General features: G+C 54.7%; 1 pseudogene; it reads left to right on the top strand.

Moving 5' to 3' along the window:
* LOC134432727 (zinc finger protein 850-like) overlaps positions 1 to 11,845 on the top strand; it is a 109,220-nt pseudogene extending 97,375 nt beyond the window's left edge.
* Positions 11,846 to 12,908: the final 1,063 nt, after the last annotated feature.

Here is a 12,908-nt window from a genome sequence, read left to right as displayed (position 1 = left end):
TTACTGATTTGTCCCTTATTATTCCTTATTAAACTTTCAAAAATTCTAAAGAGTGAGGCTCCTTTCTCACAAAACCCAAGGTGCTCACCCCTTGTTCTTCCCGCAAAGACAGGATTTGTCAATCCTAACCTTTGTCTGGATGGAGGAGAAGGAGGCTGCGAGGAAAAGGAAGATGCACTGGTGTGGAGGCACATGGGAGTCTCAGTCTCCCTCCCGTGGGGGACTGGTCCCCAATAAGAAGAATAGATTTCAAGGTTATGGTAAAAAGCTTGCTTCTCCCATAGATCTTTGCAAGTACATGCTGATTTATGGAAAGTTATGTTACCCCATTGGCCCCTTGGCCTAATTACCCTAGATCACCCCCTATTACCCATCTTTGGTTAGTCCCTAGAATGTTCTCCCTCTCTGTCCCTCCATTGGCTCTAATTTACTGCATTCCTCTGCCCTTGTTTCCCTATTAGCTGACCCGACCCTTAACCCCTCCTTTGCCCCATTTTCCTCCATATCCATTGGACCCTGACCCTCAGCTCCACCCTCACTACCCCATATAAAAACCCCCTGTGCCCTCAGCTTGCGGCCCGTCTTTGTCCCTGGGCCTTGTTCAGCTCTGTGCCCAGTTCCTGTACCAATAAACCCAGTTTGCTGCAGATCATGCCCAGACCCATCCCGCCGACTTTGTCAGCTTTATAAAGCAGCCGTGAGCTTCGGGCTCCGGAGTGCCGGACGCTCCAAGGGCCTCAGCAGCGCCAGGACACTCCAGACTGGGACAGCCAGGCAGGGCAGGAGGAATCACTGCCCCTTTCTCCTCTCTGCTGCTCCATCTCCCAGCCCAGCACCGCTGCAGGACAGCCTCACTGCCAACACCATCCTGCCAGGGATGGACTGGGGGGATCTCCTTCCCCTTCCCTCTGGCATGGAGGCAAATCCCATCTTCTCCTTGTCTGCCCTCCTTCCTCTCCTCATTCTGTCCTTCATCCATTCATGTTCCTTTCCCATTTCCTTCCTCTTTTGTTCCTTCTTGTTTTTTCCTCTCCTCCTGCATTTTCCTTTGCCCTTCTCCCTGTCTCTCCCTCTCCTTGTCCTTCTTCCCCCAGGCACTGAGCTGCGGACAGAGACCAGGGAGAACAAATCCCTGCCACAGAACCTCGTGGAAGAGGCCATTTGGAATGGCTCCATGGTACAGGAATCCAACGGGGAGGAAGAGCTCCAGAGATCCCACACGAGGAGGGCCTGCAAACCCAGCCTGGGGAGCTGTGAGGAGGTAAAAGGGTAAAAGCTTCCCTGGGCTGGGAAAGGCGTGGGGAATGTGAGAAGAGCTTCAGGCAGAGCTCAGCCTGTTCCTCGTGACTGCAAAAATGGCGGTGCCGGATGCAGAGATCCCCATGCAGATCCAAAGGTGAAGCAGAGATCCCCCCGCAGATCCATGGGGATGCACAGATACCCCCACAGATCCACGGGGATGCAGAGATCCCCCTGCAGATCCATGGGGATGCAGAGATCCCCCTGCAGCCCCCGGAGCAGCCACGCTGCAGCACGGCGATGCCTGAGAGGAGGCTGTGACCCCGCGGCCAGAGGGCCCCGCTGGAGCAGCCTGTCCTGGCAGGACTGACCCCGGGGCACAGTGTCCCACGCTGCAGCACTTGGAGGGGGCTGTGCCCCGTGGGATGGACTCAGCTTGGAGAAGTTCCTGGAGAAGTCTCCGGTGGGAGAGAACCCAGGGTGCAGCAGGGGAACGACTCCTGTCCCTGAGCAGAGGGAGAAGCCCCGGGGCATGAACTGAGCCCGGCCCCATTCCCTGTCTGCGGCACTGCCGGGGCAGGAGGTGCAGCTGGAAGGAGGGAGGCGTGGGGGAAAGTTGCATTTAAGGATCTTCACTTACTTCTCATTATCCTGCTTTGAGTTTTAGGAGTTTTCTTTCAGAAATATCTCCCATCTCCCACTCATCCACAGGGATTTGGGGCGGTTTTCCCTTTTTGGGGGAAATCAAAGCGATACAATGATGCTCCTAATTAGGGGCAAGAGAAGTGATGCTCCGGGGCTTCCCGCTGAGCCGGAGCCACCGGAGCCGCAGTGCCGGGAAAGCCGTGGCGGGACCTGGGGAAAAGTTTGTTTGTGTTTTCATCTCAATCCCCTCGGGCCCGGGCCCTTTCCAGGGCTGTTCCTCAGCTCCGGCTCTGCCCTCACGCAGCCCGGGGCGCCCTGAGAGCGCGGGGCGGGGCTGTGCCGTGTGCAGAGCCCGCCCCTGTCTGGGATTGGGCGATGGTACCGTCAGTCGTGGTTGTGGCGCGCTGATTGGTGGGAGCGGGGCGGAGCAGGGCCCCGGTGGCGGGCTGAGGGCGGCCGTGGCTGGGCAGCGGCGCCATTGTCGGAGCGTGTGTGCGGTGCCGTGAGCGGCGGCAGCGGCCGGAGCGCGGTGAGACGGCGGCGGAGCTCGGAGGCGGCCGCAGCGCAGGTGGGAGCCGCGCTGGGTTGTGCGGGGGCTCGGGGCTGGCTGCGGGCCTCGGGGGCGGCAGGGGGCTCGGGCGGGTTCGTTGTGCCGTGTCCGGCGCGTGTTGCCGCTGGCGTGAGGGCGCTGCGGGAGCGGCTGCCCGCGGTCTCCTTGCGGCCGCTGCCTCGGCAGGAGCCGCTACCGGAGCAGCGCTGGCTCGGCCCGGTTGCTGTGGCTGGGACAGAGGGGGCTGCCCCGTGCCCGGGGCTGTGCGGAAAATTGCCGTGGCCGGGGGTTTCTGTGCCCAGAGGAGACAGAGGAGTCCTGTAAAAGTGACTTTATTGCTGAGCAGAGCGAAAGGCCGTGGGGCATTTGCCGTGCGGTCTCTGCCATAGTTGTAGTTCGCAGCCTCCTTTTTATCCTCATTTTCCCGGCCTCATCTCCCCCTCCCTTTGCCCACTGGCTGAGGTACTTGGAAGGTTCAGACTTCCCGGTCCGCCAACTGCATGTCCTCGTTAATGTGCACCCCCACTTTTGTATAACAGCCGATATTCACGGCTCTGTAAAGGCTGTTTTCTTCTGGAAGTTCAGGAATTTAGCGGGACATTGTGTGAACAGCAGTCCTTGTTAATTAGTTACATTTATTGAAGCTGATGGTTTCGCCCGTTGCTTCCTTATCTACAAATCCCTGGCCCCTCGCTCAGCTGCTGAATGAGCTGCACTCTCAAGGTGTGGAGCATGGTAAAAAGATGAGAGTTGCTGTTGCACATCAGAGGAGAAACAGCATTCGTTTAACCCATGGTCTGCCAAGGAGCCACAAAACCGTGTCCCATTCCTGTCCTTTCCACGTTTGGCCTGGAGCATGAGGTGCTTTCTTACTTCCTTTGTTATCTGTTTCACCACTTTTTCTTTGTCATCTCTTTGCCAACAAGAGTTTGAGTCATTTAATTTTCCACAAACTCCCCTTTTTTTCTGCTAAAACGTAATATGATCCCATCCCATGGTTAAGTGTTGTGTTCCTCTTTTCAGTGGATTGGTCGGCAGGAAGGTCAGGAGCTGGAGCTGTCTGGTTGGTTATTGCGAGGGCAGCTTGTAATCTAATGATGCTATTGAAATGAGAAATGGGTTCTGTGGCTCCTGATATGAATTGGTTCGAGTTCCCAGGGGCTGGTCCATGGTGTTGTAGGATTTGTTCTGCTGGCCATTCCACTTTTTTCCATTTTTGGCCACTCTCTCCAGCCAGGGCTGCATCAATTGACTGCTTTTCTCTAATTAAATCATTAAATCCTTGGATTCCCAACTGATTTCCCTGAATTTTTGGTAGCAAAAAATCCCCAGTGCTCTAATATACCCTATATAACACAGACAGTGAGAGCACATGTTGGAGAAGGCAGAGGGATGATTCCCCCCATTTGTTTATAGTGAAGTTTTCCCAATATTCTCCATTTGCTATTTCCCTTCGCAGCTTCACCCGTTTCTGTTGCAGGGTGAGATATCCTCCCCATGGGCTCTGCCTTGAGCTGTGCAAATTCCATCAGTGCCAGCAGGCAGAGCTTGGGGTGAGGGGCAGAGGGAATCAGCCCAATTCCTGCCCCGGGCAAGAGACCCAGGTGCATTGTCCACACTTTGCCCAGCAGTGTTCATTTGCATTTCTAAAGCTCCTCTGCAGGCTGCCTGGAATGGAGCTTCTCTTCCAGGGCAGCCATCTGGTGAGTCACATGTGGCCCCCCCAGAATCTGCTTTTTTTTTTAGAAGTATTAACTTTTTACGAGTTCAAAATATTATGGTTAAAGCTCTTCAATTTTGCAAAAGCTACATAAAGGAGAACATGGAAAAACCCTGACCAAAACTTGACTCTCACACTGCTGTCCCAAACCTACCTGACAACATTAAGTGGGAACATAATGAAAACATTTTCTCGTGTTGTAATTTTGTCACTGAAACTGCAAGGAAAACAAAAACTCTCCAAGAATCTCTTTATTGTTAGAGAGCCAAGGCATCATTGGTTCTGGCCTGGATGTGCAACAGAAATAATTTCTTTCTCAAATAGCCCAGCTGTGCAGAAAAAATCACTCCATGCCATGTGAGTTTTACTCGATTTTTCCTAAACTTTATGTAGAACCAATCTAAATCCACTGCTTTAATGCTCATTGTTTCCAAGTTGTGTAAGTTGTTAGCATTTGGTTTCCTGTTGGACCCAGATTTCTTTGACTCTGATGTGAATTCGGTCTCCACACTCCTGGATTTCCTTCTCAGCCTTTTCCAGCCCAGGTGTCTCCAGCTCTGCTGGGGCAGTGTCTGGCGTAGCCGTTGGTTGCTGTTTGCTGCTGGGCAATGTTGATGTTTTGTTGCTGGTCGTTATCTCTGTGGGTGTCTTTTGGGCTGTTCCCAGTCTGTTGGGATGTTAAACTCATCTCTATTGAGTGGTGTAACACTCCTTAAATAAAATCTTTAAAATTCCTTTCCCAAAGGCAAACCTTTGTGTAGAGAAACCTTTCTGAGCAGAGAAATAAGATTTGAAAGAACCAAACACGGTACACTTTGCAGCAGTGCAATGGCAGGCAGCCCAGAGTGTGGGTGTCAGTGAGCCCCAGAGTGGAATTGTGCCCTGGTGTTCCCCAGCAGCTGTGGCAGTGCAGGCCCAGCCAGCGCTGAAGCTGCAGCAGTGGCAGCAAGGCTTGGCCCCAGGGGCTGGGGATGGCAGAGGAGGGTGGCCAGGATTGCAGAGGATTCCAGGCGAGGATCTGTGGGCAGGCGCAGGGGCTTGGCCCGCTGTGGAGCCCTGGCTGCTGCTGCGTTGCCTTCAGGGCAGGCTCAGGGGCGGCCTCCCATCCTCCTGCTGCAGGCAGGAAGTGCAAATCTCTGGGGCTTCAGAGCCCTTGAGGCCAGGCTGAGGGGTCCCCCCATGAGCTGTGTGTTGAGCTGTGCTGGCGGTGGTTTCTGGCCTCAGGGACACTTGGCATGGGCCCCTTGGCCACCAGTGGTGCTGCTTTGCACTCCTTAGGCAGGAGCCGATGTCCTGGCTGGGTGTTGGCAGCAGCAAAGTGCCAGGGCAGGCTGTGTGCCAGCCCAGCTTCCTGTGGGAGAATGTGCCTTGATATCTGCTCCAGTGGTTGCTGAAGCAGTGAGAATTGCTTTTGCCCCCCTGTTAGGTGCCATGGTGTCAGTAGAAGATATTGAAGCCTTCCTGCTCAGGGCTTTTCAGTGCCAGGCTCTCACAGGCACCCACAGCTGCGCGGGTTGAGCTGAGCATGGGGCGGTGACCTGCGCTGTGTCTGATTCCCCTTCCTTAATAACAGCCTGTCTTGTAGCTCTTTTCCCTTCTGCTGCCCTTGCAGAGCCATCCACAAACACATTTTCTCCCTCAGGCCAGGCAATGTCCCATTATCAATCTCTCCCAGCCTGGGTCTGGAGCTCTGTCCCTTGAGTGCAGTCCTGGGTTCCTTGCCAGCCCCTCTCCAGGCTGTTCAGACAGGAGGCTGGGTTAAACCCTTGCCCTGTCCTCAGTTCTAAATCCTTCTGTGCCATTGAACAAGTTTCATACTGTAATAACCGAGCCCTGCTCATCCGTTTAGAGGCTGTTTAGGTTGTCAGAGCTTTAATTTGATGCCAGACTTGAAGTATAGGACGTCCTATATAGGGTCAAATATTTTAGCACTAGAACATGTTTGGCAAGACCCTGTTTAATATCCACCTATAATTGGAATTAATTTTCCCTGTCTGGAAGTCCCAGGCCAGCAGTCTCAGTTAGTCTTCATTTTAACACTTGAAAATGGTGTGTTTCCTCCTCCTGTCCATCCATCCAGTTTGTTGACTGGCAGGATAGGAGTGTTGTAGGGAGACATCCTTGGCTCCAAAAGCCCTGCCTTTAACAGGGAGTCAATACAGGGCTGTGAGCCCTTTCTTCTCTCTCTTGGAACAGGGAATTGCTTGTCCTGGTTGCTTTAAAGTAATTTGTAGAGGCTCCATATCTAATTTTCCCTCTTTCCCTGAGGCTGCCCACACTGCTGGATTCACTTCATCATAGGCCTTGCCAGACATTGGACTCAGAGATGCAACAGAACTAGCCTCTGTATCACTTTTTATAATATTAATTTGCGTTCTGAGCTAAGTGATCAAATCCCTTCCCAGTAAATTATAATCACAATTAGGAGACAATAAAACTTCATGTCTTTAATCAAAGACATTTTTGCCTTTTTCCCCTCCTTGGGTCTGAGATTCACAGTGGATTGAGAGGCCCCGGTGTCCATCAGGAAATGCCTCCTCTCAATGCAGACCCACCCTGAATGTTCTCAGGGGCTCCAGTGTGGAGGGTCCGTGGTGTGATGGGAGCTGTGACAGCCCTGCCAATCCATGTCCATCAAGGGGTGGACTTGCTGGTCCTGAGGGTGCTGCTGTCTGTGCTTGCAGTGTCTTGTGCCCTGCAGTTGGAGCCCTGGTTCCTTGCCAGGGGCTGTTTTGGTGGGCTCTCCCCTGCCGAGGAGGGCAATGCCTCTGCCAGTTGCTTGTGGCCGAGCCGTGCCCTGGGTGCTGGGGCCCCCTTGGGCCCTGGGGTTGATCCCTCAGGGGCTGTAGGAGCTGTGCCCTGGCCTTTGCCTTCAGCTTGGCCTTTTGCTGCTCCCTTCTTGCACTCACCTGCTGTGCCTTTGTGCCCAAGTGCCGCAGGGCCTTCTTGTGCCCCTCCTGCAGCCCCCTCAGTGCCTGTGGGTGCTTGTCTTGCTTTACAAGAGAGGTGTCTGCTCGGGAAGGCAGAAAAAGCCTCTCTTGGAATGGAGAATGCAAACCCCCTCCCTCTTGATTTTTAGAGTAGTGAAATGCAGGGGCTCTCAGGCAAAGATATGGGAGTAGGAATACCAGTTCTTTACTAGTGTGTACAATAAAGCAAATAACCACCAACAGCTGCGGCACTGACAGCAAACAGAGCCCGGACCCAGTCCCGGCCTTTGGGCTGCGGCGCTTTCCCCTTGGGTGCAGTTCCGGGCACGGCTGGCAGGGGCGCTGGTGGCTCCTGCAGGGCGGGGCAGCGCATCCCTCCCATGGGAACCTCTCTGAACGGAAATAGAGCAATCCCTTCATGTAACTCTTTCACTTTTTACCTTCTATAGCCTTTCTCCCGTGTCTTGGAAAGAATTTGGAGAAGGCTGCCTTTTAACTGAGCTCCTAGTGTTTCGATAAGGTGCTTCCTGTAGAGAGAGAGAGTTTCCCTGAACAGCCGGAGCTGTGGTTACCAAGGGGACGTAACTCAGAGCAGGACGGGGTCAGGGGAGGATATCCCGCCGAGGCTCGGTGGGAGTGTGGGCAGGGTCTGCTGCCAGAATCGGCAGAGGGGGATCTTCCCATGGAGCCCGAGGCGGAGCGTGGGCAGCCCCCGCATGGCTGATGGCGGCTGATCCGGCAGCTCCCGGCAGAGCAAAGGCAGGTGGGAGAGCCCGGCAGCAGCGGCGGTGCCCAGCGCAGGTGGCACGGGCAGGACAGCCGGGGATGGGATGGCTGGGACCCCCCCTGGGTGCGGTTGGCGCGGTGACCTCGGAGCAGGCGGCAGGACAGAGCAACCCCCATCTTCCCCAGCATGGCCGGCAGAGTGGCCGCGGGCCAGGCAGTGGGAGCAGGGCACACAAATTGAGCGACAGCGCCGGGGCAGGTGGAGCTGCCCTGGGTAGTGAGGCCGCACCTGGGATGGAAACCAGGGCAGGCGGAGCTGAGGCGGGCAGCGAGCCGGGACCCGGGACAGGTGCCTCGGTCGTGAACGGAGGGGGCAAGACCTGCAGAGGATCCCACTCTCTTTCTGATTTTTTCTCTTGTTCCCTTCCCTTTCGTTTCCCCCCCTTTTTTTTTTTTTCCCCCCCTCTGGTGTTTCTGATACTTCAAAGATTTTTATTCTCCTGAAATCTCCTGTCTAACATATGGCATATTCTCTTTCTTCTAGATTAATCAATTTTTTTAACAAATAAATCCAGAGCCTAACAAATCTAAACTTCTGCATGGATACTTTGAAATGGTCAACCAGCTAACTCATGACCTCCAAATGTTGTTTTTCTCTTCACCTTTTTATTTCTCCTTTGGCAAATTAAGCATCTTTCAGTTACTTGCTTTGCTACTCCAAAAATCCCAGTGCACACATAGTTCCTTAAAAAGTGATCACACAAAGCTTGACTACCCCAGTGGGTTTTCTGATGCAAGTCTTCTAATATTTTCCTAGTAAGCACATTTTATTATGAAATTGTCTTCCTTCAAGAAGTTTCCATTTCCCTGGTATGTCTTTTTCACTTCCTATCTTGTTTAATTCTTTTTTCTCAGCTTCCCTAAACTTTGGAATTTGCATCTTTTCCTCCTTTGGAATTATTATTAACATAACTCTTTTATCTCCATTTTCTGCTGCATCCCCTAGCTTTGTGATGTGCCCCCAGTTTTACCAGTTTGCCTCTCCTTTGGCCCGGGCCGGGTTCCCCCCGCCCGCAGCGGAGCAGCCGAGAGCCCCGCGCTGCCCATCCCGAACTGTCCGGGCTCCATCCCCGCTCCTGCCACGGGCTGTGATGGCTGCGAGGGCACTGAGGGTGTGGCTGCTGCTGGGGGAGGAGGAGGAGGAGGCAGGGAAGGTCCGGGATGGAGGGGGAGGCACAGGTGAGGTTAGGGAGGAGGAGCAGGGGGAGGGATGGAAGAGGAGGGATGAAGGCAGAGAGACAGCAGCGATGGAAGGAGGAGAAGGAGGTGCGGTTATGGAGGAGGAGGTGGGATGGGAGGGGAGGCATGGAAGAGGAGAAGGAGGTGGGGATAAGACAGAGTGGGAGGAGGATGGGGGATGGAAGGGGAGGAGTGGGGAGGAAGAGGAAGAGGAGGGACAAAGGCGGATCAAGGCTGAGCTGAGGGAACCATGCTGTCAATCCCAGCCTGAATTCGCAGCCCCCACCTGTGGGATCATCGTCCCCCCAATCGCGCCTGTGAACAGAGAGGGGGAGCTTGGCCCGGATATCCTGAAGGGTCCCTGGGTTGGGGTTTTGGGGGATGTTTGGATAATGAAGGAGTCCAAGGCTGAGCGGCAAAGGCCCCTTGGGGGGACATCGGGGGGTGGCGGTGGCGGCTGCCGGCAGAGGCAGCCTGGAGGAGCAGAGCCCTGTGTCCCCCAGGAGCCCAAAGTGGGGAGCCCAGAGAGGGGGGAGCGGTGCCATGGGCGGGAGCCTCAAGAGCCTGGAGAGGAGCAGGGGGGACTCCTTGGAGCCGCTGCAGCCCAGAGCAGAGAATGAGGGGAGAAGGGAGCCCGGGAGCCCAAACAGTCCCGGCATCCCGCAATGGGGAGGGCGAAGCAGGGGGAGCTTTTGGCATTGCTGGGAATGCCAGCAGCCTGGGCAGGGTGGGCACCGGGCACAAGGGGGACCCCAATCCAAGCGTGACCCCCAGCAGCTGGGACAGGGGAAAACCCCTGAACACCAGAGAGGAGGGACCAGGGATGGGGAACTCCTGGGAGGTTTTTCAGGGGTGAATCTTGGTGTTTGGGAAGTTTTTCTGGAGCCGAGGTGGCTGGTGACTTGTAGAGATGAACTCGGACACAGGGACCTTCAAACTCAGTGTGTGTTGGGGAAGGTGAAACAGGAAAGACTTATAAATACGATTGTCTTGCAAAAGATTTTGAGAATATAGAAAGTATAAGGAAGACTGAAATGAAAGCAAGCTCTGAGATACCTCAGTTAGTGAACAATTGGAAAACAATGGTGTGGACTACTGAAGGTAATCCCCTTTTGATGAAACAATTCCCTCTGCTTGCAGACAGATTCAAGGTTCAGAGCAGACCCTACTAGCTCAGCAGAAGAGGTCCAAAGAGGAGTTTTTAGGGTTTAAAATGTAACACAGTATGGTGATGTAATGATTCTTACACTGTATGTAAATTCTGTAGGATTTGTATCTTGTACTTGATTGGTTGGTGAGAAGTAGAATATTCAACACAGAATAAAACTATTGTGTTGTAATGGGAACATTACTGTGTTATGCTCTTGCCTGTCTTCGTCTTTTACCCGCTCATCTTCTCTACCCCTCTCTTCTCTCAGGCCTGCTCCGAGCTGTGCCTGGCAGCTCCAAGCAGGGCCCTACACCCAGGCCCTTTGCAATAAACCGCAAGTTCCACGACCTGGCTGCAGAGCTCTCTCATCTCCGTCCGTCACGACCGACCTACCCCCCGACACTCCTACAAACGCTCTCATCCCTTGTTTTCCCCAAACCAGGATTTCCCATTGCCAAGGCCTGGGAGGCTGCGAGGAAGAGGAAGATGCCCCGGGACACTGAGGCAGGTGAGGAGGAAGTCAGTGCCCCTTTCCCCTCTGTGCTGCTCCATCTCCCAGCCCAGCAGTAGCTGGCCCCAGTAGCAGCTCAGCCCTGGGGGATCTCCTTGCCCTTGCCTGTGGCACGGAGGCAAATCCCATCCTGTCCTTGTCCTTCCTCCCCCAGAGCAGGAGCTGAGCATGGAGAGCAGGGAGAACAAATGCCCGCGGCAGAACCTGGTGGAAGAGGCCGTTTTGAGCGGCTCCACGGCGCAGGAAGCCAACGGGGAGGAAAAGCCCCAGAGATTCCGCACGAGGAGGGGCTGCAAACGCAACTGGCGGGGATCTGAGGGGGAAAGAGCCAGCCTGGGCTGGGAAGGCGGCCGCAGACGGAGCCAGAGCTCGGAGCTGGTGCTCCATGAGCAGCTCCCTGGTGGGGAGAAGCCCCACAGGTGCGTGGAGTGTGGGAAGAGCTTCAGGTGGAACTCTGACCTGATCAGGCACCAGAGGATCCACACTGGGGAACGGCCCTATGAGTGTGCGGAGTGTGGGAAGAGCTTCAGCCAGAGCTCCAGCCTGATCACGCACGAGAGGATCCACACTGGGGAGAGGCCATACACATGCTCCGAGTGTGGGATGTGCTTCAGCCAGAGCTCCGGCCTGATCCACCACCAGAGGACCCACACTGGGGAGAGGTCCTATGAGTGTTCCAAGTGTGGGAAGGGGTTTCAGAGCAGCTCCAATCTCGTCCAGCACTATCGGATTCACAGAGAGGAGAGGCCCTTCCAATGCCCAGACTGCGGGAAGCGATTCAAGCACAACTCCACCCTCATTATCCACCGGCGCATCCACACAGGGGAGAGGCCCTACAAGTGTGATAAATGCAGGAAGAGGTTTCCGACCAGCTCAAATCTCCTCCTGCACTATCGAATTCACACAGAGGAGAGGCCCTTCCGCTGTCCCGACTGCGGGAAGGGATTCAAGCACAACTCCACACTCGTCACCCACCGGCGCATCCACACTGGGGAGAGGCCCTACAAGTGTCCCCAGTGTGGGAAGAGCTTCTCACAGAGCTCTCACTTGACCCAACACCAACGGAGGCACCACTAAGGGAAGCCCTGTGAGTGCCCCGAGTGCGGGCAGAGCTTTGTGCGCTGCTCCAGCTCCATCCCCCACTGGAGGAGGCACTTTGGGCACAGCCAGGGTGAGCCACATTCCCTGTGATCCATGTTCAGAACACACCTGGCTGCTTCTCCTTTTGGTTTGGCCCTAATTTTCCTCTACTTCACCTTCATCCTTTAAAAACACCCCAAACTGGTTTAAATGAAGGAAATTGATCGAATATATCTGACGTTGCATTATTTCTCAGTTTTTTTAGAGGGAATTTAGGATTTGGGGATGCGTTCTGTGTGGAGTGCTGCTGTTGCTAAGAGGCAGGAATTCGATCTCACTCTCCTTATGGTGCTAAGAACTGCTCCCCTGACCCAAACCCCAACTCCACCCTTGGGATACCCTGTAAAAATTCCATGGCCCTGGCTTTCACCTGCCTTTGGGAGTTAAGAAATGGATTCCCAAAGGATCAGCCCTATTCCCGCTGTATTCCAAGAGGATGAACCTGTTTCACTGGATTCCTGGAGAATACTGACTCTATCACTGTTTTTTTTTTTTGTTTGTACTACTGCATTTGTATTTTTAATTCTTCTTAATAAAGAACTGTTATTTCTACTCCCATATCTTTGCCTGAGAGTTTTTTATTGTAAAAAACTCACGCCCCGTCCTAAACCGACCAATCACCGTGGGTCTCCCCTCAGGAACACCAGCCTCTCTGTGCACCCATCCAGCCAATCACCGCATGCCTCCCCTCAGGAACTCCCACCCTCCTTGCGCCACTGCAGCCAATCAGAGCCAAGCATAGAGCAGCGCCCCCTGACCCCGGAGCCAGGCATGGAGCGGGCGCCGCCCCCCGGGACCCCCTCAGGGACCCCCGGGAGCCGCCCCGGGCTCGGGCGGGTCCTGCGGGAGGCGCTGGAGAGAGCGGGGGAGGCGCTGGGAGAGGACGGGGGGCTCCGGGAGCTGCTGAGGAGGCGCAGGGACAGGTGAGGGGTCCTGGAGGGGTCGTGAGGGGAATTTGGGAAGGGGTCTTGAGGAGGTTTGGGGGGGATTTGGGGAGGATCTGGGGGAAACTTGAGGGGGTTTTAGCAGGGTCTGGGGGTGCTGGGAGGCCTTTGGGG

Source organism: Melospiza melodia (assembly GCF_035770615.1).
Source record: "Melospiza melodia melodia isolate bMelMel2 chromosome 7 unlocalized genomic scaffold, bMelMel2.pri SUPER_7_unloc_1, whole genome shotgun sequence".
Lineage (NCBI taxonomy): Eukaryota > Metazoa > Chordata > Aves > Passeriformes > Passerellidae > Melospiza > Melospiza melodia.
This window is presented reverse-complemented; position numbering and strand designations above follow the sequence as displayed.